Source organism: Schistocerca serialis, chromosome 1 (assembly GCF_023864345.2).
Source record: "Schistocerca serialis cubense isolate TAMUIC-IGC-003099 chromosome 1, iqSchSeri2.2, whole genome shotgun sequence".
In the NCBI taxonomy this organism is placed as follows: domain Eukaryota; kingdom Metazoa; phylum Arthropoda; class Insecta; order Orthoptera; family Acrididae; genus Schistocerca; species Schistocerca serialis.
Window position 1 is genome coordinate 111,073,860 of NC_064638.1, and position 23,748 is coordinate 111,097,607.

The 23,748-nt window shown below is 43.8% G+C and overlaps 1 protein-coding gene across 7 annotated transcripts in view; it reads right to left on the reverse strand.

Annotated features, from left to right (window-relative positions):
- Positions 1 to 23,748, reverse strand: part of LOC126462885 (protein-tyrosine sulfotransferase-like) — a 970,604-nt gene that overhangs the window by 650,092 nt on the left and 296,764 nt on the right. The gene's annotated exons all lie outside the window — the stretch shown is intronic.

Below are 23,748 nucleotides of genomic sequence, written 5' to 3' on the forward strand. Positions count from 1 at the left end.
ACGTTCCGTCAGGTGTCTATGCTGGGTAGTATTTGATTTAAATACCAACAGGTTTTTGTCATCATAACGAAACTGCTTTCCAAGAAGACGTGAATAATAAACCGCCGAGACAGTCACGTTAGCGGATTGTCACATCCGCCTTGTCACTCCGCTTCCGCCACGGGGACGTCGCCGTGATTTATAAGAGCTCGCAAAGCCGCTGGAACGGTCTCAGAGAAAGGTATAAATCGTGGCAGCCGTTAAAACAGGCGACCATAAATATCAGGATATATACGAGCTACCCGCCACCGCCCCCGGCCGGCCCATTTCTCTGCTGATACATTTGAGAGAAAGAACTTATGACGTTCTGGCGACCTTCTACTTTGCGCAGGAAATGTCTGCTCCCGCTCCTGAAAAGTTGCCTCCGTCCCACCAGTGACAAATTGTATCCATGGCGTTGTTATCCATTATTTGAACCTGTCCGTACGATTGCGCATTATTACTTGGTGAACCGCGTGGCAACTGCTCCTGAACGCAAACATGAGCTTCAACGAAATGATAACGACTTGAATTGATGCACTAAACATTGGATCCCTTATTTTAGTGTTTCACGTTTTGGTCTACTCATAATGTTTTTTTATAATTTCTACGAGTTTCATAGCGTCTGTCCCCTAAAATTATTTCAGCTGCTACACCGGGTTCTAACTGAAGTTATGAAAAACAGCATACAGAAATCACAATTTTAAACATTGCTTTGAGACAACAACTGCACAACAATAAACTGAGGTGACAAAAGTCATGGGATATCTTCTAATATCGTGTCTGACCTCCCTGTCCCCCGGCATAGTGCAAGAACTCGGCGTGGCATGTACTCAGTAAGTCGCTGGATGTCCCCTGCAGAAATATTGAGACATGCTCCGTTTACAGCCGTCTTTAATGGCGATAGTGTTGCCGGTGCAGGACGCTGTGAACGAACTGACCTCTCGATATGTCCCATAAAGGTTCTGTGGGATTCATGTCGGGCGATCTCGGTGGCCAAATGAAAAATGAAATGAGCTTTTGGCGTCATTGGCCCGGAGGCCCCTTGCGGGGCAGGTCTGACCGCCTTGGTGCAGGTCTTATTACATTCGACGCCACATCGGGCGACCTGCGCGCTGGATGGGGATGAAATGATGACGAAGACAACACAACACCCAGTCCCTGAGCGGAGGAAATTTCCGACCCAGCCGGGAATCTAACCCGGGCCCGTCACGCTGACCACTCAACTATGGGGGCGGACTCGGTGGCCAAGTCATTTGCTCGAATTATCCAGGATGTTCTTCAAACCAATCGCGAACAACTGAAGCCTGGTGATATGGCGCATCGCCATCCATTAAACTGCCGTCTTTGTTTGGAAACATGAAGTCAATGAATGGCTGCAAATGGTATCCAAGTAGCTGAACATAATCACTTCAGTCAATGATCGGTTCAGTTGGACCAGAGGACCTTCAGTTGGACCAGAGGACCCAGGTCACTCGTAATCACAGCCCACACCATTATAGAGCCACCATCCGCTTTCACGGTGTGCGGACATTTGCCACGCCGGACATTTGCCACGAATTTACCTGCTCCGAAAGGTTGGGTCCCTTGTCTCCCCCTCCTACTCCTCCTCCTCACACTCGAGTGCTGCTGATACTATTTCTTTGAACTTAAGCCACATATGGTCTTCACTTACATACTTTGGAAGGATAGGAGACTGTCTCTTAGAAAGACGTCAACCGAATTTCTAGCTGCTTTTATAGATATATTTCGCATTTAGTTTTGATGAATTAGTTTGTAACGGAATTGAGCCTCGCTACGACTGTGTGTTCACTAATCCCTGTATCCGTCGTCATGCTCAGGATTATTTGTGGCTAAGAGGTCAAGTTTGTTTTAGTAACCATTTACGATTTGAACTGTCTCGTGAACTAATTGTTCAAAATAATATTAAAAAAAGCATTTAGAACAATTACGGAAGGTGTTTTCTATCTACAATATGGTTTGAAAATGTAGTTTTGTCAACATACGGAAGGTAGATTGAAGTCACTGCCAACTATAATTGTATGAGTAGCGTACCTATTTGTGATGAGACTTAAGTTTTCTTTGAACTGTTCAGCAACTGTTTCATCGGAGACCGGGGGTCGGTAAAAGGAGCCAGTTATTAATTTATTCCGGTTATCGAATATAACCTCTGCCCATACTAAGTCACAGGAACTATCTGCTTCAATGTCGCTTGTGAGCTGCAACACACATTACATTATTTTTCCTTAAGTTGTGCTTCTTGTTTCTGTTGTAGTGCAGATCATTACAATTACGGCTTTTCCCTCCAAAACTTAAGATGCTTTGTCTGTGACCCTGTAAATACCAGAGCTAACCAATGTAGAACAACGTACGTTACAAGCATAGCATTCAGTATCACTTCATTTCCTTATTTCTAACATTTTAAAATTGTACGTAGACTTTATGTGACACGTCAAAAAAAAATGTTCAGATGTGTGTGAAATCTTATGGGGCTTAACTGCTAAGGTCATCAGTCCCTAAGCTTACACACTACTTAACCTAAATTATCCTAAGGAAAAACACACACACTCATGCCGGAGGGAGGACTCGAATCTCCGCCGGGACCAGCCGCACAGTCCATGACTGCAGCGCCTTAGACCGCTTTTTTTTCCTTTCATTTTGTTCGGTATTGTTCGTTGCGTTTGGTCTGGGCGGACGTCACAACACATCCGTTCAAGTTGATCGTTAATTCCTTTACTCAGTGTCTTTTTTAATTTTTTATTACAGAGGGCAAACAGCCCTCTGACCGAACACGCTGAGCTACATCCGCTCGGGTAATCCCGCGCGGCGATGACACGTCAATCGTAGATAGTTTTATCTCTATTTAGTGAACGTATTTTCAGTCATTTTTTGAACATTGTCCCGCTACACTTTATTAATTAATGTTTCGCCGCTAGGTATATCGGATTTTAGAGGGTAAATTGATATGAAGTATGTCGTTCTTCTTTTCAAACATTCACATTCACATACCCATTTCTTCTTTCCTTATTGTCTTTTGGGCATGCAGTAGTAATAATTAAAGTAGGCACAAATGCAGTGATCAAAAAGAAACGTTTAGCGTACATTCGCATTCTCTTTACATCGTTCCTTTCTTGTTGCTCCCATGGCGATGGACTGTTTATATCGCAATTAGTAAGCGTGAAAGGAAGCTACCGTACAGACAGAGGGATCTGTATTTATACTTGGCAGAACTAATTACATACTGACATAATGGTCGGTATTGCTTTCGTTTCCCAAAAGTTATAAATATTTCGATTTCGGAAAAGAACCTCTGTATTTCGCCAAGATGTCGAAGAAGAAGGTCCCTTACGTACTGGTTGTATGGAGTGAGATGTGGAGACGGCGGTTGAAAGTAGACAGAAGAAGTCCGAGGAAGGGCGTCCCTTACCTGAGGGATCGCTACCTGGCGAAGGGGCAAGTGTGGCAAATGTCCGGCGTGGCAAATATCCGGCATTCGCTTTCACAGTGCCTTGTTGACAGCTTGGGGACATGGATTCGTGGGGTCTGCGCCACACTCGCACTCTACCGTCAGCTCTTACCAATTGAAATCGGGGATCGTCTGACCAGGCCACGGTTTTCCAGTCGTCTATGGTCCAACCGAAACGGTCACAAGCTCTAGAGAGGCACTGCAGACGATGTTGTGCTGATAGCAAAGCCACTCACGTCGGTCGTCTGCTGTCATAGCCCATTAACGCCAGATTTCGCCGCACTGTCATAATAGATGGTTAGTCGTACGCCCCACACTGATTTCTGCGGTTCCTTATCTATTAGTACTGACGGCTCTAAATAAAAAAAAATAAATAAAAAAATTAAAAAAAACGGTGCTCTCGGTCGTTAAGTGAAGGCCGTCGACCACTGAGTTGTCCGTGGTGAGAGGTAATGCCTGAAATTTGGAATTGTCGGCACACTCTTGACACTGTGCATCTCAGGATATTGAATTCTTTAACGATTCCTGAAATGGAATGTCCCACGTGTCTAGCTGCAACTACCATTCCCCCTCAAAATCTGTTAATTCCCGTCGTTCGGCCTTAATCACGTAAGAAACCTTTTCACTTGTATCACCTGAGTACAAATGAAAGCTCTGCCAATGAACTGCCCTTTTATACCTTGCGTACGCGATACTACGGCCATCTGTATATGTGCATATCGTTACCCCATGACTTTTGTCACCTCAGTGTATTAATAGGTATAAAACAACCAAACGGTTGCGATAGAATTTTACGTTCACCAGGGTTCGAAACTGACAATGGACGTCTTCATAAAAAAAAAATCCACAATTACCTAAGAAGATTATTTATAACATTAACATGAAGAAAAACTACGGAATAGACAAAAAAATGGCTCTGAGCACAATGGGACTTCACATCTACGGTCATCAGTCCCCTAGAACTTAGAACTACTTAAACCTAACTAACCTAAGGACATCACACAACACCCAGTTATCACGAGGCAGAGAAAATCCCTGACCCCGCCGGGAATCGAACCCGGGAACCCGGGCGTGGGAAGCGAGAACGCTACCGCACGTCCACGAGCTGCGGACTCGGAATAGACAGTTTGTATTGCGATCAGGTTTATAAGAACACTGTACTCACATGTAGCTGACGAACAAATTTAAAAAGCAATAATTCTCTCGTACATTAAATACTTCATTAAGACGTTAATATTAAAACCACATAAAATTACATTGAAACTGACAAGCCGGTAGCTGCCAGTACAATTATTCCTACATGGCGTAGCACGCTAAAAACAAAATCTCTGAGGGAAAAAGGGTACAAATATATACAGCTCATCCTTTCTCGATCGTTTGGTAATTACAGGCACAATCCTAAATAAGTTCACGACGTCAGTATTTTGCCCACAGAGTGGAAAGGCTACAGACTTAATATATTTTGAGGAGTTAGAAATTTTGAAACATCTTTCTTTTAATAACGGTTTCATTTTCAATGAAATGTTGGGGTTACGTAATAAAAAAAATTTAATAGTACAAAGTCGTTACTTGGAAATGCCTAAAATTCTCTTTTTCTTCACAGTAGACTCTAAAATATCGTTTTCCTCGCTCTTTTTAATTTATTACATGGTAATAGTTTCGTAGAAAAATATACCTAATATTTGCTGTTGTCTTGCCCTATATAATTTCATTGTGCATAATACTGGCTACTGACATGTGAGATGAACACTTACATGCTGTTTAAAATATTTTTCGTAAATGAAGCAGCTGGTATCTTCGACTGTTACTAGATGGCGCAACTTCTGTCGTGTCCATATTGTGGCAACTTCGGCATGTGAACCTCTTAGTTTGATGCCATCTCCAGTGACTGATAGCGCAGTTTACCGTGCTAAGCAATATAGCTCTAATTTTACTAGCATTTATCAGCTTTATGCCAGTTTTAATGTCTTCAGTTTTATGTAGTATTATGAAGTATTTCATGTGACGACGGCATGATTGCTTTTAAATTTGTTCGTATTTAAAAACTGTATATTTCTTAGTTTTTCTCTATGTTAATGTTTATTTTTAATCTTTTCACGTAATTTTGGATTTTCTTATGAAGACACCCCTATTAGGTGTCGAAACCTGGTAAGAGCAAAACTTCACTACAACCGGTTTGCTGTTTTTCATCACATAGAAATCAATCAGTAATGAGTATAGTAATTAGTGGCGAAAAGTAACACGGCTGAAAGTACGCGATAACAAAAGCAAAAACGAGCCGTTAGCGAGGAACTGCGAAAGTGTGCTCGCATTGACTTCAGTATCACACACTGTCATAGCCAGTACAAAATGCTATATCAAACGTAAACTTTTCGATTAAGTCCCCATTTAATTGGCCTCAAATTTCACAGTGGGCCAGTCTGAACAAGAAATACGGTACGAACTTTAAAATGTTACATGTTACAACTAAAGCGTCAGCTGCAGAATGACCACTGAGAAGGACACGTAGACGCCACGTACTCGTGATACGGGGGTTGGACCTTTAATAGTGGCAATTATTTATTTGCAGCTCGTACAAAATAGATACGTGTTTCAAAGTTTGACTGACCTTCAAGGTAGTCACCAGCATTGTGTATAACCCGTTGCCAGTGATGTGGAAGTTGAAGGATACTCTTAGCAGTGCCACTTGTGTTGACAGTTCGAGCGGCGCGGTCTATTGCCCGACGAGTTTGTAGCAGTTCTGAAGCGAATGCCGTGAAGTGTTTCCTTCCGTTTGGAAATCGAACTCACGAGGGCTTAAGTCAGGGCAGTGCAGTAAGTTAGTAGCCCTATCAGTAACAGCATTGTCCTGCAAAATGATGGTCAGGTCCTGCAGAAAGTGTCATCGCTTCTGTCTCTATGCAGTTCATTTTTGGAACACACCCTACGACCAGCTTAGAGACGGAAGTGATGACACATTCTGCAGGACCTGACCATCATTTTGCAAGGCAATGCTCAACCACCTACAGCGCAAGATGTTACTGATTGCATTCAAAAATGCATGTTTTATTCAATGCAGCAAACACCTTCTGTATACTACATTACTGTATGGAGAAAAAATCCCGAATTTGAACAATATTTTCGTCCGTCACCCTGTCGTTCCCGCGTAATGTAACTAGGAGGCAGCTGTCTTCCCCAGCCCCTCACTGGGTACACCGTTGCCGATTCGCTTCAGATCTTCCCGCATTGCATGATATCTTTTTGTTGGCTTATCACACGGTCTCCTTCCATGTGACACGAAACCTAGTCGGCATAGCCTCAAAAATTACGCCTCGGTGGGGGAATGCAGAGCGCAGTGAACGGCAGTGCATCGGGATGAGAAACGTCTCCACAAGAAAAAGGAAATGAGGAGGGGCTAGAGCGACAGCTCCCCACGCGGCGCTTAACAGAGTCGCTCTTTATGCAGAGCGAGGCCCCCGTTTTTTCCGCCTCGGGGACAGACGAGTGGGGGAGCGTGTTACTTAGCCGTTATTCAGGCGTCGCTTAAATCTGTGGGTCCCCCTGCGGCCGGGCCGGAAGAGCGCCGTTGTCACGCGAGGGGGCGAGGTGCAGCCTGTGACGGCACGCGAGCGGTGACTTCACAGAGCGGGCGCGCTCCGCCGGCGCGTGAAACGGCCGAGTCCGCCTCTGCTGCCGCTACTTGTTGCTTCCCGGACGCAACACGCTCTCAACCAAGGCTTCCCTTTATTACCAGTACTGCAAGGGCTGCGATGCTACTCCCCGCCGCGACCGTCTTAACACTCTACGAAGAGCGTATGGAAAAATCCAAGTTCAGACAATGAATTCCCGTCCATGATCTGGTCATTAGAAAGCTCCAGTACTACCACCATTTCTTCGTGAATAAAACCGTTCTACATCTTTATTTACAACGTCGTTTAGGCTACCGCCACCATCAGATAAAAATTTGACAGGGGCTTTCGATAAACACTGCAACACATTTCTTTTCTCCGCCAATTTCGGATGAAAACATGCGGAATTCGTTGTGGAACATACTGTAATATTCCCGCTTCAGCCCCTATAGTTTCATGAAGTTCAAAATGATTCATATGAGTCTGAGCACTACAACTTCGGAGGTCATCAGTCCCCCAGGCTTACAACTACGCTACTGGCCATTAAAATTGCTACACCACGAAGATGACGTACTACAGACGCGAAATTTAACCGACAGGAAGATGATGCTGTGATATGCAAATGATTAGCTTTTCAGAGCATTCACACAAGGTTGGCGCCGGTGGCGACACCTACAACGTGCTGAAATGAGGAAAGTTTCCAACCGATTTATCGTACACAAACAGCAGTTGACCGGCGTTGCCTGGTGAAACGTTGTTGTGATGCATCGTGTAAGGAGGAGAAATGCGTACCATCACGTTTCCGACTTTGATAAAGGTCGGATTGTAGCCTATCGCTATTGCTATTTATCGCATCGCGACATTGCTGCTCGCGTTGGTCGAGATCCAATGACTGTTAGCAGAATATGGAATCGGTGGGTTCAGGAGCGTAATGCGAAACGCCTTGCTGGATCCCAACGGCCTCGTATCACTAGCAGTCGAGATGACAGGCATCTTATCCGCATCGCTGTAAGGGATCGTGCAGCCACGTCTCGATCCGTGAGTCAACAGATGGGGACGTTTGCAAGACAACAACCATCTGCACGAACAGTTCAACGACGTTTCAGCAGCATCGACTATCAACTCTGAGACCATGGCTGAGGTTACCCCTGACGCTGCATCACAGACAGGAGCGCCTGCGATGGTGTACTCGACGACGAACCTGGGTGCACGAATGGCACAACATCATTTTTTCGGATGAATCCAGGTTCTGTTTACAGCATCATTATGGTCGCATCCGTGTCTGGCGACATCGCGGTGAACGCACATTTGAAGCGTGTATTCGTCATCGCCATACTGGCGTATCACCCGGCGTTATAGTATGGGGTGCCATTGGTTACATGTCACGGTCACCCCTTGTTCGCATTGACGGCACTTTGAACAGTGGACGTTACATTTCACATGTGTTACGACCCGTGGCTCTACCCTTCATTCGATCCCTGCGAAACCCTACACTTCAGCAGGATAATGCACGACCGCATGTTGCAGGTCCTGCACGGGCCTTTCTGGATACAGAAAATGTTCGACTGCTGCCCTGGCCAGCACATTCTCCAGATCTCTCACCAATTGAAAACGTCTAGTCAATGGTGGCCGAGTAACTGGCCCGTCACAATACGCCAGTCACTACTCTTGATGAACTCTGGTATCGGGTTGAAGCTGCATGGGCAGCTGTACCTGTGCACACCATCAAAGCTCTGTTTGACTCAATGCCCAGGTGTATCAAGGCCGTTATTACGGCTAGAGGTGGTTGTTCTGGGTACTGATTTCTCAGGATCTATGCACCCAAATTGCGTGATAATGTAATCACATATCTGTTCTAGTATAATATATCTGTCCAATGAATACCCGTTTATCATCTGCATTTCTTCTTGGTGCAGCAATTTTAATGGCCAGTAATGTACTTAAACCTAACTAAGCTAAGGACATCACACACATCCATGCCCGAGGCAGGATTCGAACCTGCGACCGTATCGGTCGTGCGGTTCCAGACTGAAGCGCCTAGAACCGCTCGGCCACTCCGGTCGGCTATGAATTTCAGATAGGTTGTGGCGCTATACGTAGTTTTCAAACTGGCGTCTGTAACGAAGGTGTGTTCGAAGCAGAGAACTGTCATTGAGTTTCTTTAGGCGGAAAACCAGAGCATCGCAGGTATTCATATGCGCTTGATGAATATCGACAGAGACCTGGCTGTAAACAAAAGTACGATGAGTCGTTGGGCGAGGCGTCTGTTATCACCGCGACAACGCCGCGCAATCCTGTCCCACCTCCCGCGCGCAGGTCGACCGCACATAGCTGTGAGTCCCGAGATGTTGGAACGTGGGGACAGTCTCACGCGAAGTGATCGACGGATTCACCGCCTAACACAAGACCATAAAGAGCAAGGTCAATAAAGGACGCACTCCGTGGGACGCATTAAGTGTATGATGGGGCGGCTGCTGATTCAGAAAGACATTAGCTCCGACGTCGACCTGTAGAGCGGTACCGTGCGGACATACAGGCACTCTCGGTAAGGTGGCGTACGGCGGTCGCGTTAAATGTTCAAAATTTGTAAACAAAAGAGTGCAGGATAATATGGTATATCGGAATCCTGAATGAAACCAACCTCCTTTCGGAAAAAAAAGTGTTGTATTTCCTATTGAACGCCCCTCGTAGAAACTATAAAGCAAGATTCAGTGCCAGTAGCAATAAAACCTTTCACAAATCGCGGTATCAGCTATGAGGTTGCACTGTCAATGAACCTTGTCTTACCAATTCTACGTTTTGACCCTGACGATGGCAGTAAGTGAAAGCACTTGATAGTGTAATATTAAGTGCTCCAGAAGAGAAGCAAGTTCTTTCGCATACCTACGGTTTTCTCCAAAACATAAAACAGAGGCGGCGAATGAAGCACCTGAGTCCCTCAAGAGGTCTGACACACTTCTTGACGGACCATAGCCCACACGCCACGTACTGGCATCTACACTCATGCTCATAAATTAAGGGTAATGCTGATAAATTGGTGAAACAACGCTCTGGTGGGCGGTTTGCGGGTTTCAATCACCCCGGGGTATGACCATGCGGTGCATTTGACATGCGGTCGTCGCACGGTGGCGCTGGCAGCAATCCACACGCGCAGAGGTGTGTTGGTGCGTGACAGAGTACGGTGCAGCGAGTAAGTGTGCAGACGTTTTCAGACGCGCTAACGGTGACTGTGTTGAAAGTGGCTCAAAGAACACATATTGACGACTTTATGAGGGTAGAATACTAGGGTGACTGGAGGCTGGTCAAACACAGCAGGTCGTAGCACGGGCCCTCCGTGTGCCACAAAGTGTGACCTCAAGATTATAGCAACGATTCCAGCAGACAAGAAACGTGTCCAGGCGCTAAAGTACGGCGCGTCCACAGTGTAAAACACCACAAGAAGACCGATATCTCACCATCAGCGTCCGCAGACGGCCACGGAGTACTGCAGGTAGCCTTGCTCGGGACCTTACCGCAGCCACTGGAACAGTTGTCTCCAGACACACAGTCTACAGACCACTGAACAGACATGGTTTATTCGCCCGGAGACCTGCAAGGTGCATTCCACTGACCCCTGGTCACAGGAGAGCCTGTAAAGCCTGGTGTCTAGAACACAGTACATGGTCATTGAAACAGTGGTCCCACGTTATGTTCACGGACGAGTACGGGTATAGTCTGAACAGTGATTCACGCCAGGTTTTCATCTGGTGTGTAACAGGAACCACATACCAACCCCTTACTGTCCTTGAAATGGACCTGTATGGAAGTCGTGGTTTGATGGTGTGTAGTGGGATTATGATTGGTGCACGTGCAACCCTGCATGTCTTTTACAAGGGAACTGTAACAGGTCAATTGTATCGGGACGTCATTTTGCACCAGTATCTCCACCTTTTCAGAGGTGCAGTGGGTCCCACCTTCCTCCTGATGGATGATATGGCACGGCTCCACCGAGCTGCCATCTTGGAGGAGTACCTTGACACAGAAGATATCAGGCGAATGAAGTGGCCTGCCTGTTCTCCAGACCTAAACCCCATCGAGCTCATCTGGGATGCTCTCGGTCGACGTATCACTGCACGTCTTCAAACCCTGCGACACTTCAGAGCTCCGACAGGCATTGGTGCAAGAATGGGAGGCTATACCCCAGCAACTGCTCGAGCACCTGATACAGAGTATGCCAACCCGTTGTGCGGCCTGTGTACGTGTGCTTGGTGATCATATCCCATATTGACGTCGGGGTACATGCGCAGGAAACAGTGGCGTTTTGTAGCACATGTGTTTCGGGATGGTTTTCTCAACTTATCACCAATACCGTGGACTTACAGATCTGTGCTCCCTATGTGCCTATGCTATTAGCGCCAGTTTTGTGTAGTGCCACGTTGTGTGGCACCACATTCTGCAATCATCCTTAATTTATGAGCATGAGTGCAGCTGGGCGAAGACAAACATCCGCATGCGTCTGTGATGAAGAAGGTCGCATGAATATACTAAATGCGGACTAAGCGGCAACAATTGAAACGGCACCGAAGACACCACCTTAGGGAGATACTGCGGTGCGAGACAGTTCCAGACGCCGGACAATATCGCTGTCGCTATTTCAAGGACGGCTTGCGTAGTGTATTACATAATCAATCAACAACCGTTGTCCGCTGTACTATTGATGACTTCGGAGAAAGCTCGACAGGCACAGAAGACAGCTGTGATCAGCAGCTGCGCAGGAAGAACAGCCAACACTGGATCCACTGCAACCAAACTACCACACAAGAGTGGAAGCGCAGCACTGGACCTTGAGTCGTCCTGCAGTAACAACAACCGGAGTGATGTGGGCCGGCACGTGGCAGCGCTTCCTCCGTCGAACAGGGGAGTCGTATCGGTGGAAAACGGAAAAACCAAGTCCACAGCAATGTTCTCATCAACGCCCGAGGAGTAGGGATGGCGGTTATCACTGTAACAACCAGTTTTTCGTTACATCATTTTTTTCAACACCAGTTCAACCTGAGTATTAAAACCGCTCACAATAATCGGTTTCTGAAATAATCGATTTTCGGTTTTTTATTCCTATTAACGCCTGTAGTAAACGCAGAAATCGAACAAAGATTGAAACATTTTGACTTACTCTGTTTCAAGATACATAGAATCAAAATATTGTCGCTGAAGCAGCTCACGAGTACCGTGGTTATGATACTTAACTGTTGAATGGAGGATCGCGAGTTCAAAACTATCCTGGTCTGTACCATTTTAACTTCTGTATTCGGTTCGAGTACGTTCTAGAAGTATCCACAAATCTCAAGAATCATTGTACTGGAATGTTCTGTAGCTGTATGTGTTCTGGCCGGCGGCATTTCGCTCCGCGCTCTTGTATGTGCAAATGCTGAATAAACCTTCGTTAAGTGAAGTTAGTGTTCGTCATTCGTCTACTTACACATTCTTCTACGTGACATTATTAAATTAAATAGGGAAATAAAATAAAAATTTAGTCTGTCCACCATTCGCTACTTTTCGAGAAAAGTGATAAGTGACTAAATACTACAAAAAAAAATCCCCAATATTCTCCTGATGATTCTAATTTATTTTTTATTTTTTGGAAAATCTCAAAAATCACGCTGTAATCGAGGATCATAGCACTATTTGGGCATTAGGAATAGTCAGAGCTAAAGGGTGAAAACTGTGGTTGATTTGTCTGTTTTCAAGCGCTACAAGCAGATAATAAAGGTATATTATGTAGACACATGCAACAGATCAGTTACTTTTAGTTTCTATTGTAAACTATAAATAGGTTAAGTTTTACGTTTCCTCCTTATATGATATCAGAAGTTCATTGTGGCGCCCCCCAGTCATATTCTTTTAAAGGAACTGGAGCACTGAACTTCATTGGTAATGCACTTCGTAAAATACTTCCAGACTAGGGATGTTGCTATTCTCTAATACAAATAATGTCCGACGACGAACCTATCATACAGCCCAGATGGGTCAAGTCTCCCATAATCCATGCACACACGTACTCTGCACTCCCACACGCCATTTCGTAACAGTTACATTATTGTCTCAGCAATGCTGTACCAATTCTTATGCCATGTGTTCGTTGCTCGTTTTTCTTGGCATTGCTGTTAAAACAGCACTGATCGCTTTTCCCATTTTCTGTAATGACGCAATAACGCAAATGAAAATTTTACGAATAAGAATTACTCGTTTTTAAAAAAGTTTATTTTTAGCACTACTGCTATGGCTAATTGATATTTCGATTTTTTATCCGGTTATTAGTAAATAATAAAAAACATCGGTTATAACCGAGGCCAAACAAATAGCGAAACATACCGGTTATTCAGAACTAAAATACCGTATCGGTTTGAACTGGTCGGTTTCTCCCATCCTTACTGAGGAGCCGGCTGGACCTGCCAATGTGGCACATAAAAACTCGTGTCACTGCTGTTCTTAACATATTGCAATTAGTTATAGCGTATACCAGTGACAGACAGGAGGGAAATAAGTTGTATGATAGCAGTAGTGGTATACAAGGTGTGCCAGAACGCCACCCGCCAACTCTCATATGCTGTCCGGGCCTCCTTTCTGAGTATTTTGGTACAAGGGACCCACAGTCTCCTGCGGCTCGTTAAAGAGTAATAATGTAATTATGGTTTATTGTGTTTCTTACGGAAATCACCCATGTTTCGGTTGGTGTTTGGGGGAAGAGACCAAACAGCGCGGTCATCGGTTTCATCGGATTAGGAAAGGACAGGGAAGGAAGTCGGCCGTGCCGTTTCAAAGGAATCATCCCGGCATTTTTCTGAAGCGATTGCGGGTCCAGTGTGCTAACCACTGCGCCACCTCGCTCGGTATTCAGGTATGCAGTAAAATGTATGGCAGTAAGTATAGCCTTCACTAATAGCACAAAAAGTGAAGGTAATGGGAAACTGTACTGCGTTAGTTTTGATGGTGCATTTTTTATCGTTAGCTGCCAATGTAAACGAAAAAAAAAGACTGTTGGTAGTAACAATCTGAGTTCAAGTGGATACAGCCCGTGTTTAAATGACAAACAACACGTTACAGTGTAATAAATAAATAAATAAAAATTTTCATTAAATAAACTATAGGTGGACTCACACGTATTCCGTCAGGTGCAGTTATTTTTCCTCTGTGTAGCGACATTAGTTTATTTTTAGGGTTCCGTAGCTCAGTCGGTAAAAATGGAACCCTTATAGGATCATTCTGTTCCCAACAGTCTGTGTCTGTCTGTCCGACTGGACCACCTGGTGGTGGAACAAGTTTATCCTTTTAAGTCAATGCAATCAAAGCGTACGGTCATTTTTGTCACACATTTTGACACTCGGAAACTCATGCACCATTCTCGAAAGTCTTGGGATCCCTGGAACCGATATTTTGCCAGTATCAGCGTCGATAACAGGCAAAAATCGCATTGATACTCGATTCCCGGAATGGGTGAACTGTCCACATGCATAATTTTGTACTGAAATCTCAGTGCGCGACTCCTACCCGCACTTTTTGTCGTCAGTTACGTGTCTCGTTATCTGTCTTTTGGATTTAGTGCTGCGACAGCTTTAAGAGGGGATTTTCAGTCGACACCTGTATTAAGAAAAACTACGGAATATCTACACCTAAGTGGTCGTATGGATAATCGATCCTGTTCTTCCCAAACACGAGTCCAGTTATGAGGTTCCTCCTAAGATCGGAGGAGCGACACTTGTAAGGGAGAACAGAGACAATGATACAGCTAGATATCCCGATATAAAACAATCAAATTACTCAGCTGTTTTCAAGAGCCTTTATGGCCGAACTGCATGGTAAACTACAAGAGCCAGGGGAAAGACAGCGCCTTACAACGCAGAAAATTTGCTGATTTATTAGACAGCTAATTATGTGTTTCATAATTGCATTGTGACAGCTGTGGTGCAAAGGGGTCACATTCTGCAGCGATACAAATGACTTTCTCCGGGTTAATATGTATCTAGCTTCCTTGTGACTGACTACATACAGAGATTCCGGATCTTTGTTTATGTTGTCTCTCCATCTATTTCTTGGCTTACCCAGGGGTCTTTCTGTTGTAATGTGGGCAATGAAAATTTGTTTTTGAAGTCGGGTCTTTGACATCCTTATTACGTGACCTGTCCATTGGAGTCGTCTGCTATTTTGATATAGTGAATCGCTCGGCTCGCTTATGATCTCATAAATTTCATTATTTTTTCTTGCTCAACAAGTATCTTCCTCTCTCATGAGACCCTAGATTCTTCTCAGCGCCTTTCTTTCAAATGTTAGAAACTTTTGCATCTCCCGTTTAGTTAGTGTCAAGCTTTCTGAACCACAGAGGACAATGGGGCGTGTAACGGCACTGTAGATCTTCATTTTCGCAGAAATGTGTTATGGCTTTAGACTTGAACGTATCTCTGAGGGCATATAGACACCTGGAACCAGCATGAATTCTTTCAGTCACATCTATGGATATTTCATTACGACAATTGTACCAACTCCCCAGTTACTTGAAATGATCAACAGACCTGAGCTTCTCTCCGTTAACTGTGAAGTTCAAAATGGTTCAAATGGCTCTGAGCACTATGGGACTTAACATCTTTGGTCATCAGTCCCCTAGAACTTAGAACTACTTAAACCTAACTAACCTAAGGACATCACACAACACCCAGCCATCACGAGGCAGAGAAAATCCCTGACCCCGCCGCGAATCGAACCCGGGAACCCGGGCGTGGGAAGCGAGAACGCGACCGCACGACCACGAGCTGCGGGCGACTGTGAAGTGCTCTTGTGCATATTTAGCTCTGCCTACTTGCTTATGGTCTATTTTTTGTGTATTTGTGGGTAGTCCTGGTATAGTAGTTGCTACGATGATCTGTTCACACATCTCCCCACGATACTACGATGATCTGTTCACACATCTCCCCACGATAATATTCACTCTCGCTCAATAAAACTATGGCGTCTGGGTAAGTACATATCTGAAACCTGTTAACTTCCATTAGTAGCTCACTACACTCTTCAACTTTCGTCTCTCTTACAATTTCTCCAGGGAGAGTTGAAATTGTATGCATGACAGTGAACCTCCCTGCCTTAATCCATTTCTTATGGGGAAAGGTTGTGAGAAAGGTCCTCCAATTCTTATGATAGCTCTCGATTCACTCAAACATAATCTTATCATTCTAATGAGTTCATTTGGGATTCGGAACACTTTCAGGAGCAACAGGCAGAATACAGCGCATGGTCTACACAGCCGGCGACCACTGGATAAGTAAGTATATACTTTTTGAGTGAAATGTAAGCCACTCATCAAGCAACAGCCCGGCGGACCGATACCTGCAATGTGAAGATATCATGCGTCTCGGAAGTCAGCTCGCTCCCTGGGCTAGTATCTGACTGATCAACAAAAGACGCTCTACAACGAAGTATTGCAGCCAACATTGTTACTGAATGACCTAATCGGCAAGGGGAACCGAAGGACATCCGGTATTCTACCTCTACATTCCACATCTTGTCGTGTGCGGTAGAATGACTGTCGATAAACCTCTGTACGATTTTCTCGTCGTAGACATTTCGTGGGACAGACCTGGAAGGAAGTGATATGTTGCCCGACTCTACTTCGAATGTGCACTCACGCAGTGATGACATTATCTTCTGTGGGATTGTTCGGGGCCATAATCCACAATGTATGCAGTGGTGGCCGATTGAGTTACGATTCGTCGTCTGTTGTAATGTTCACCAGTATGGAACAATCTGCTTTCCCCTGGGTTAACTCTGTCAACACGAAGGCTAGAAGATCACAATGGAGATTTCGAAGAACTTCCACGGCTACAAAATTCCGCGGATCTCAGTCCAGTTGATCATTCGCAGCAGCTCCTCGAACGTCGTGTTTGAGGGGATTTTCACTCGAATCATTCTGAGATGAGATGAGTTTGAGTTCTCCGCTATATCGTGAGAAGCACTGCAGATAACGTAACTCCAGAAACCAGTGAGGATACACGAAAGGCTTGACCGAGTCACATGGTCATCTAGCAGCTGAGTATGCTGAAATCGGAGATGCCTAAATACAGTATATACCGGAAGGTGGGCTTCGTAATGTGAGCCTACACTGAATGCGAAAAGAATGAAATGCACTGAACGGATATGAATATCTCAGTGGAGGTGAAATCAGCAATGATGCGATCACGTGAAATCATATCAGTACAGTTCGTTCAGACATAGTAAAGCAGCAACGTAACGAATATAAAGTCGCAACTGAAAATTTCCGTCAGAGCACACTCGAACCCGAATTTCGTACTTTTCGCGAGTTGGGTGAAACATCAGAAACAATGAAAGTTTGTGTGAGGCCTCTCGAGGTATTCTGAATTTAATATTTGAATATTTTCTACTAAGTCATTATAAATTACATCAAAGAGACGTACAAGAAAAATTAGTTTCTTCGCCGTTGCAGTCACTCTTCAGATTTTATTTTACCTAGTGCCAATGCCGTTTATCTGTTCAGGTCATGTCTTATTGTTAGAGTCAACGGTTAAAATTGTTCCCAGTCAGTACGCTGATCTGCATCGCACTTGGTGAGGAAAAATGACGTGGGGAATTTTCACGCCCGACAATTGCAAGAATGGTCGTAATCTTGGTAGCTCTCTGTAAGACTAATGAAGCTAGAACATCTTACCCGTACGGGAAAGTGACAAAGAGCGAAAGCGTGCGTAAAAGCCGAGTAACATTCCCACGCTACGCTCATCTCCCATGCTCCCCCTTAGACAGCAGACAGCACAGATTTCTTTTCCCGCAGTGGTTCAACAAACAAGAGCCAAAGTAATTATGAATGGTCTATGCATTCCAACAATCCTTTCGTTACAACGGTTAAGTAGTTAATTGCCAACCCAACAGTCCTATCTTACGAGAAGCATTTCACATGAAGAACCTTTCAACGTACTACAAAACACAGTAAAGAAACTAAAAAAAAAAGAAATATTAATTACGGACTTCCTCAAAAAGAATAAAAACTGAACTGTTGCAGAACTATGGTCATGCCTCCAGCTTCTAGATTCTCCAGAGCGGAAAAAAGCCGCAGCTTCCCGTAACATGCTCTAATTCGTCTCTGGCAGACGCTCCGAAGGCTTTGTGCACTGAGAAACGACCTGAGCGCCTCCAGTCCCGCCGGGCTGGTAATGACCTTTCACAGGCAACAGCGACAAATTCCCACCTGAATCTCCGTGAACGGAAATTATTTATCATATACCAAGAGCGCAGGAGGAAAAGCTTTTCCGGTTGATAAAACTTCTCATAACTTCACGTACTAAAGATCAAAGAAAAATCATATACGCTTACAGATCGAGTATTAGGTTTTTATGCCTGATTATGTTTAGAGGTTGACTTTAAAAATTCTCTTAACTAAGCCAGAATTCTCTTACCCATTTCCGTGGTTATACGGCTAGCCAGAAAGGCTAGATCAAGCCCGAATTTTCTTAACATTTTCACTGGCGTTCCTGTAAAAACTCTGAAATAATGAGAACAGGTTAGTTTACTTCCTTCGCCTGTTAGGCGCTCGAATTACGTTCTTCGTACCTCAATTAACAGTTGTAATTTAATTTGAGTAAAGAAATTTAGGCGTTAAATTATTTAAATCGATTATTCACGTCTGTGACAGCATTGAGATTCACCCCATGTAGTATATTTATCAATCTACCAGCACACAAACTGTATGCTTGACAACATTGCATCCAACAAAATTATCTGACAGTCATAACATGAAATGATGTATAAATGTTATGTAAAGGCTGTGGACCCAGTTGTCATCAAATATTTGAATAGTTCACAGTGAAATTACAACTGCTCACTACACATACGTTTACATACACATAAACAATTCTGATTAATTCACAATACATTTTCGGAAGTTCGCAATCGGCTTCTGTGCAGTGTTGTAATTCCAGAATTGAATAATATATGTTTTAGAGAACAGAGTAATCTGCTACTAGAATGTGAGTTAAAACTAGTACTTAAGTTAATTTAGCTGAAAATAACTACAAAGTAAATTAAAGTGAAAAATACTAAAGTTTATTCACTCTATTTAGGTGAGCGCTATATTAAACACAATCTCTGGTTGTCTAAGCAATCCAGCAATCAACAGTTCTGAACAAGAAGGCAATATTGTTTCTTGCGTTCTTCCTGTCTCAAGAAATACGAACGTCTTACGTAAGAAGTACCAGCGCAAAAATTTTAAAATGCCATCATTTGTAAAGAAGTATCATCCGCCACGTGTAAAATCACTTCAAGATTTGGGGAGATAGTTCTATCCCCCTAGATGCATTGCATTTAGTGTGGCCGATAGAACAACTGTCAGTGTTTCAACAACTTTTATTCAAAGAAAGCGCTAGTACTCGACTGGTGTCATTCGTTCCTCCAAAATGTGTACTATTCACATTTGAGTAAATGTTACCTCCTGCCGTCCTAAGAACTGTTGGTTTCACCTTACGAAGTTACCACACACATTCAGTTTAACTTTGCAAGAGAACGAGGAAGACGTTCTACATCTCGCGTTCCGTGCACAAGGACAGGAAGGCTGCGAAAACGAGCAAACAATAAGACAAAAAATAACGGAAAAACGAAAAAGAATCTCGAGGTAAAAGGCAGAGGTATGGGAATGGAAGCGAATACCATCCTCGCCCGCAGGATGCTGTGCACCAGACATACGAAGCACGGGGCCAGATACGTTCTGCAGAGGCAATTCGGCGGAAAAGCTCTTAGGGGGAATGTGCGCTGCTGCCTGTTCCGGGGCAGCGCTAATGCCCTCAAATTGGCTCACAAAGCACGCGGCCCCAGGTGCTGCTTTTCCGGAAATTCCCGGTCAAATCTAAATCCGAAAGCCGTTCTACGAAGCCATCATCTCGACGCCAAAAGGGCCTTCTCGGTTCCTACAGAATACGTGTTTCGCGTTCAGGTTTCAGACGACGTCAAATGATAGGCAGCTTCACTGGTGGCCATTAAAATTGCAACAAAAGGCAGGATAGCAAATCGCGAAATTTTACTTGTCGTACGTACGGAGTGTAGTTCGGAAAACAAACGATGCAATTTGTAGGTGATTTGTGGGTATACATGGAAGGGAAATAAGAACACGGAGCTGCCTTCTCTCGCAGCAACAGTGATTCTAATCTGGACGGCCATCATGATGCTCCAACTCTACGCCAGACTTCATTAATCACTGTGGTGGCGAGTGGTGACGTACTAGCCTCTAGGCACCCATGACAAGATGTTTCCGATGGGCGAGTGAGTTGGAGAACTTGCTGATCAACGTCACAGTCGAACATCCTCATCGAGGTAGGTAAGAACACCATGAAAAACCATGAGATGTTGCGTTATCTTGCTGAAAGATGTCAAGCGTAAGACAAATGCAGGGCACAGCTACCGGTCATGCGAAGCAGAGGTGATCGTGCTGTGTATCCAACAGCAAGCACTCCACAACGTCGCAGAAGCTGCTGGGGACGATGAGGAATGCAGTCTAGCAATGTTGCTTACCCTTGTAGCGTTCGCACGCTTTTACATCCAGCGTGGTGCTGTATACAGAACCAGAGTATTTATCGGTGCACTACTGTCGGCGCGCCTCTGGGTGATACCGCATCAAGGAAAGCTGCAACAATATTGTCGCCTGCTAAAAGTACCAGGTGCTAGAGACGTTTTTACATTATCCTTGTAGATGCTTGTCTTGCGGAACACAAGAACATTTCCTAACTCGAGGCCTGTGACACAAGACCCAACAAACAATTTATCTGTCCTCTCAAGCGCTAACTACGTGTTACCATAGCGATCGAGCATGGCGTTGAATATGACCCTCCTGAGGCCATCCGTAAGATATTCACATGATATACCATCTAACCCACACATGAAAAATTATTGACGACTGGTTTCGGATGGCAAGCATCCATTACCAAGTTTGAAATAGTGATTGAAATTCATCACTACATGTAACTTCATAATAGATGCTTGCCATTCCAAACCGATCATCAATAAACTGTAATGTGCAAGTGAGATTACGTACCACGCATAATATTCTGAGCATGTGCAGTTGCTCCGAGCCACCGTGGTAGAAACTACCAAAACTAAATAACAGTCATAATAATAATATCGTTTTTGGGCAGCGGAAACTTGAGTCGACACCTGTTTTATTTATTTCACACGCAAAATCGCACGCTATCAGGCTCTGTATTACACACGTACATGTGAAACCGTCACATATTTTGCTGAAAAATCGTGATACAAGATTATAATGATGTGCAATAATGATAACACCTTCAGCTGCATATATTAAATTTTATGTAGTAATCGGTTTCGGCGATACAATCTACACCGTCTTCAGGTGCCCAGACATAGTGAACAACTTTTTTATCATACTAAACAGAGGACAACAATAACAACTGTAGAACTGACATGAGTGTCAGCATAGTTCTTTTATTGTGAACACTATATAATGCTGACGCATAAGTTTACATGAGGAGTCAAAAATTTCTTCACATCTACAAGTCATGGTGATCGCGTTTTCTGCAGGAAAAACCATCATACATCTAGTAAGGTCCAAAACCATCGATGTCTGCAAAACTGAAGTCAAACACAATACATGATAGTCCAACCATAATCAAGCCTATCTGTCGCAAATAACATGCAAATTTAATCACAATACCAACACATACTTTGCGTCTATGAAGTATACCACTGTAGCACATAAAATTGTTATTGTGAAGTACGGCTAAGATATCAGAATCAGAGATTAATGAAATAATATCATTAATATCGCAGAGTGTGCTGAACTCTGATGGAATCAATGGGAAGGATGTAATTTATAAACAGAATGATGCAGACTTAACAGAATTCAACCGGGCACATATGGATCCATATAACAAAACGCACATACCAAACTGATATGTGGGAACGTGGGCACTTAGAGGTGGGTGGGAGGGGGTAGTTCATATAATGAGGAAAAACATATCGCGTCTGACAAGGGAACCTCCTCATCACACCCCCCTCAGATTTAGTTATAAGTTGGCACAGTGGATAGGCCTTGAAAAACTGAACACAGATCAATCGAGAAAACAGGAAGAAGTTGTGTGGAACTATGAAAAAAATAAGCAAAATATACAAACTGAGTAGTCCATGCGCAAGATAGGCAATATCAAGGACATACGTGAGCTCAGGAGCGCCGTGGTCCCGTGGTTAGCGTGAGCAGCTGCAGAACAAGAGGTCCTTGGTTCAAGTCTTCCCTCTAGTGAAAAGTTTAATTTTTTATTTTCAGACAATAATTATCTGTCCGTCCGATGCGATCACTTTTTTGGGAGTGATTATCACATCCAAAAGAAAACCTAAATCGGGCAAGGTAGAAGAATCTTTTTACCCATTCGCCAAGTGTACAAGTTGGGTGGGTTGACAACATATTCTTATCATGTGACGCACATGCCGTCACCAGTGTCGCATAGAATATATCAGACGTGTTTTCCTGTGGAGGAATCGGTTGACCTATGACCTTGTGATCAAACGTTTTCGGTTCCCATTGGAGAGGCACGTCCTTTCGTCTACTAATCGCACGGTTTTGCGGTGCGGTCGCAAAACACAGACACTAAACTTATTACAGTGTACAGAGACGTCAATGAATGAACGGACAGATCATAACTTTCTTTATTTTTCGCAAAGGAAACTTTTCACTCCAGGGAAGACTTGAACCAAGGACATCTCGTTCCACAGCTGCTCACGCTAACTACGGGACCACGGCGCTCCTGAGCTCATATTATCCTTGATGTTGCCTATCTTGCGCATGGACTACTCAGTTTGTATATTTTGCTTATTTTTTTCATAGTTCCACACAACTTCTTCCTGTTTTCTCGGTTGATCTGTGTTCAGTTTTTCAAAGCATATCCACTGTGCCTACCTATAACTAAATCTGACGTTGGTGCGATGGGGAGGTTCCCTTGTGAGAATTATGAAGCTATATACAGTTTCCTATTTCGCCAAGAACTAATGACAAATATGTAGTAGAATGAAATAAAAATCCAGCTCAGGAATAAAAGTGAAGCCTAGAGGGTGGAACATGGTACCAGTTACGTGAAGAAAAAATTTATGGATCCGTCCATCAAGAAACTAATGGGACTGTATAAAACATCTTAAAATTTTAATAAAAGTATATGTTAACAAAGTATCATTGTCGTGTGAGTCCAAAGAAAAGTAAAATAAACATTGCATATTGCTACATATATGTTCGTCACCAACTGGGCCTACAAAACTGGACATTAAAGATGTAAGTTTTATAATCTACTAGTACTACAGTGTATTCTGAAAGCAAATGAAAAATTACCTATGGTTAGATTCGTTATTTATTTATTTGTTTATTATTATTATTAATTAGTAGGTTAATGGATTCCTTTCGTGGATTAATGTAAATTTTCAGGTCTTTCAAAATGTCCATAGTACCACCTTTATCGATAGTGTATAGTATTTGAAGGCTATTTTCAGAACTGATAACTGAAAGTTCTTCAGCTCGCAGGTGTTCCTTGACTACAGAATGTTTTATTTATTTAGGACTGTGTGTCCGTGATAGCTGCCCTTGGACGACCTTCCTCTTGGGCCTATGTACGTACCATTGTAGTAACTGTA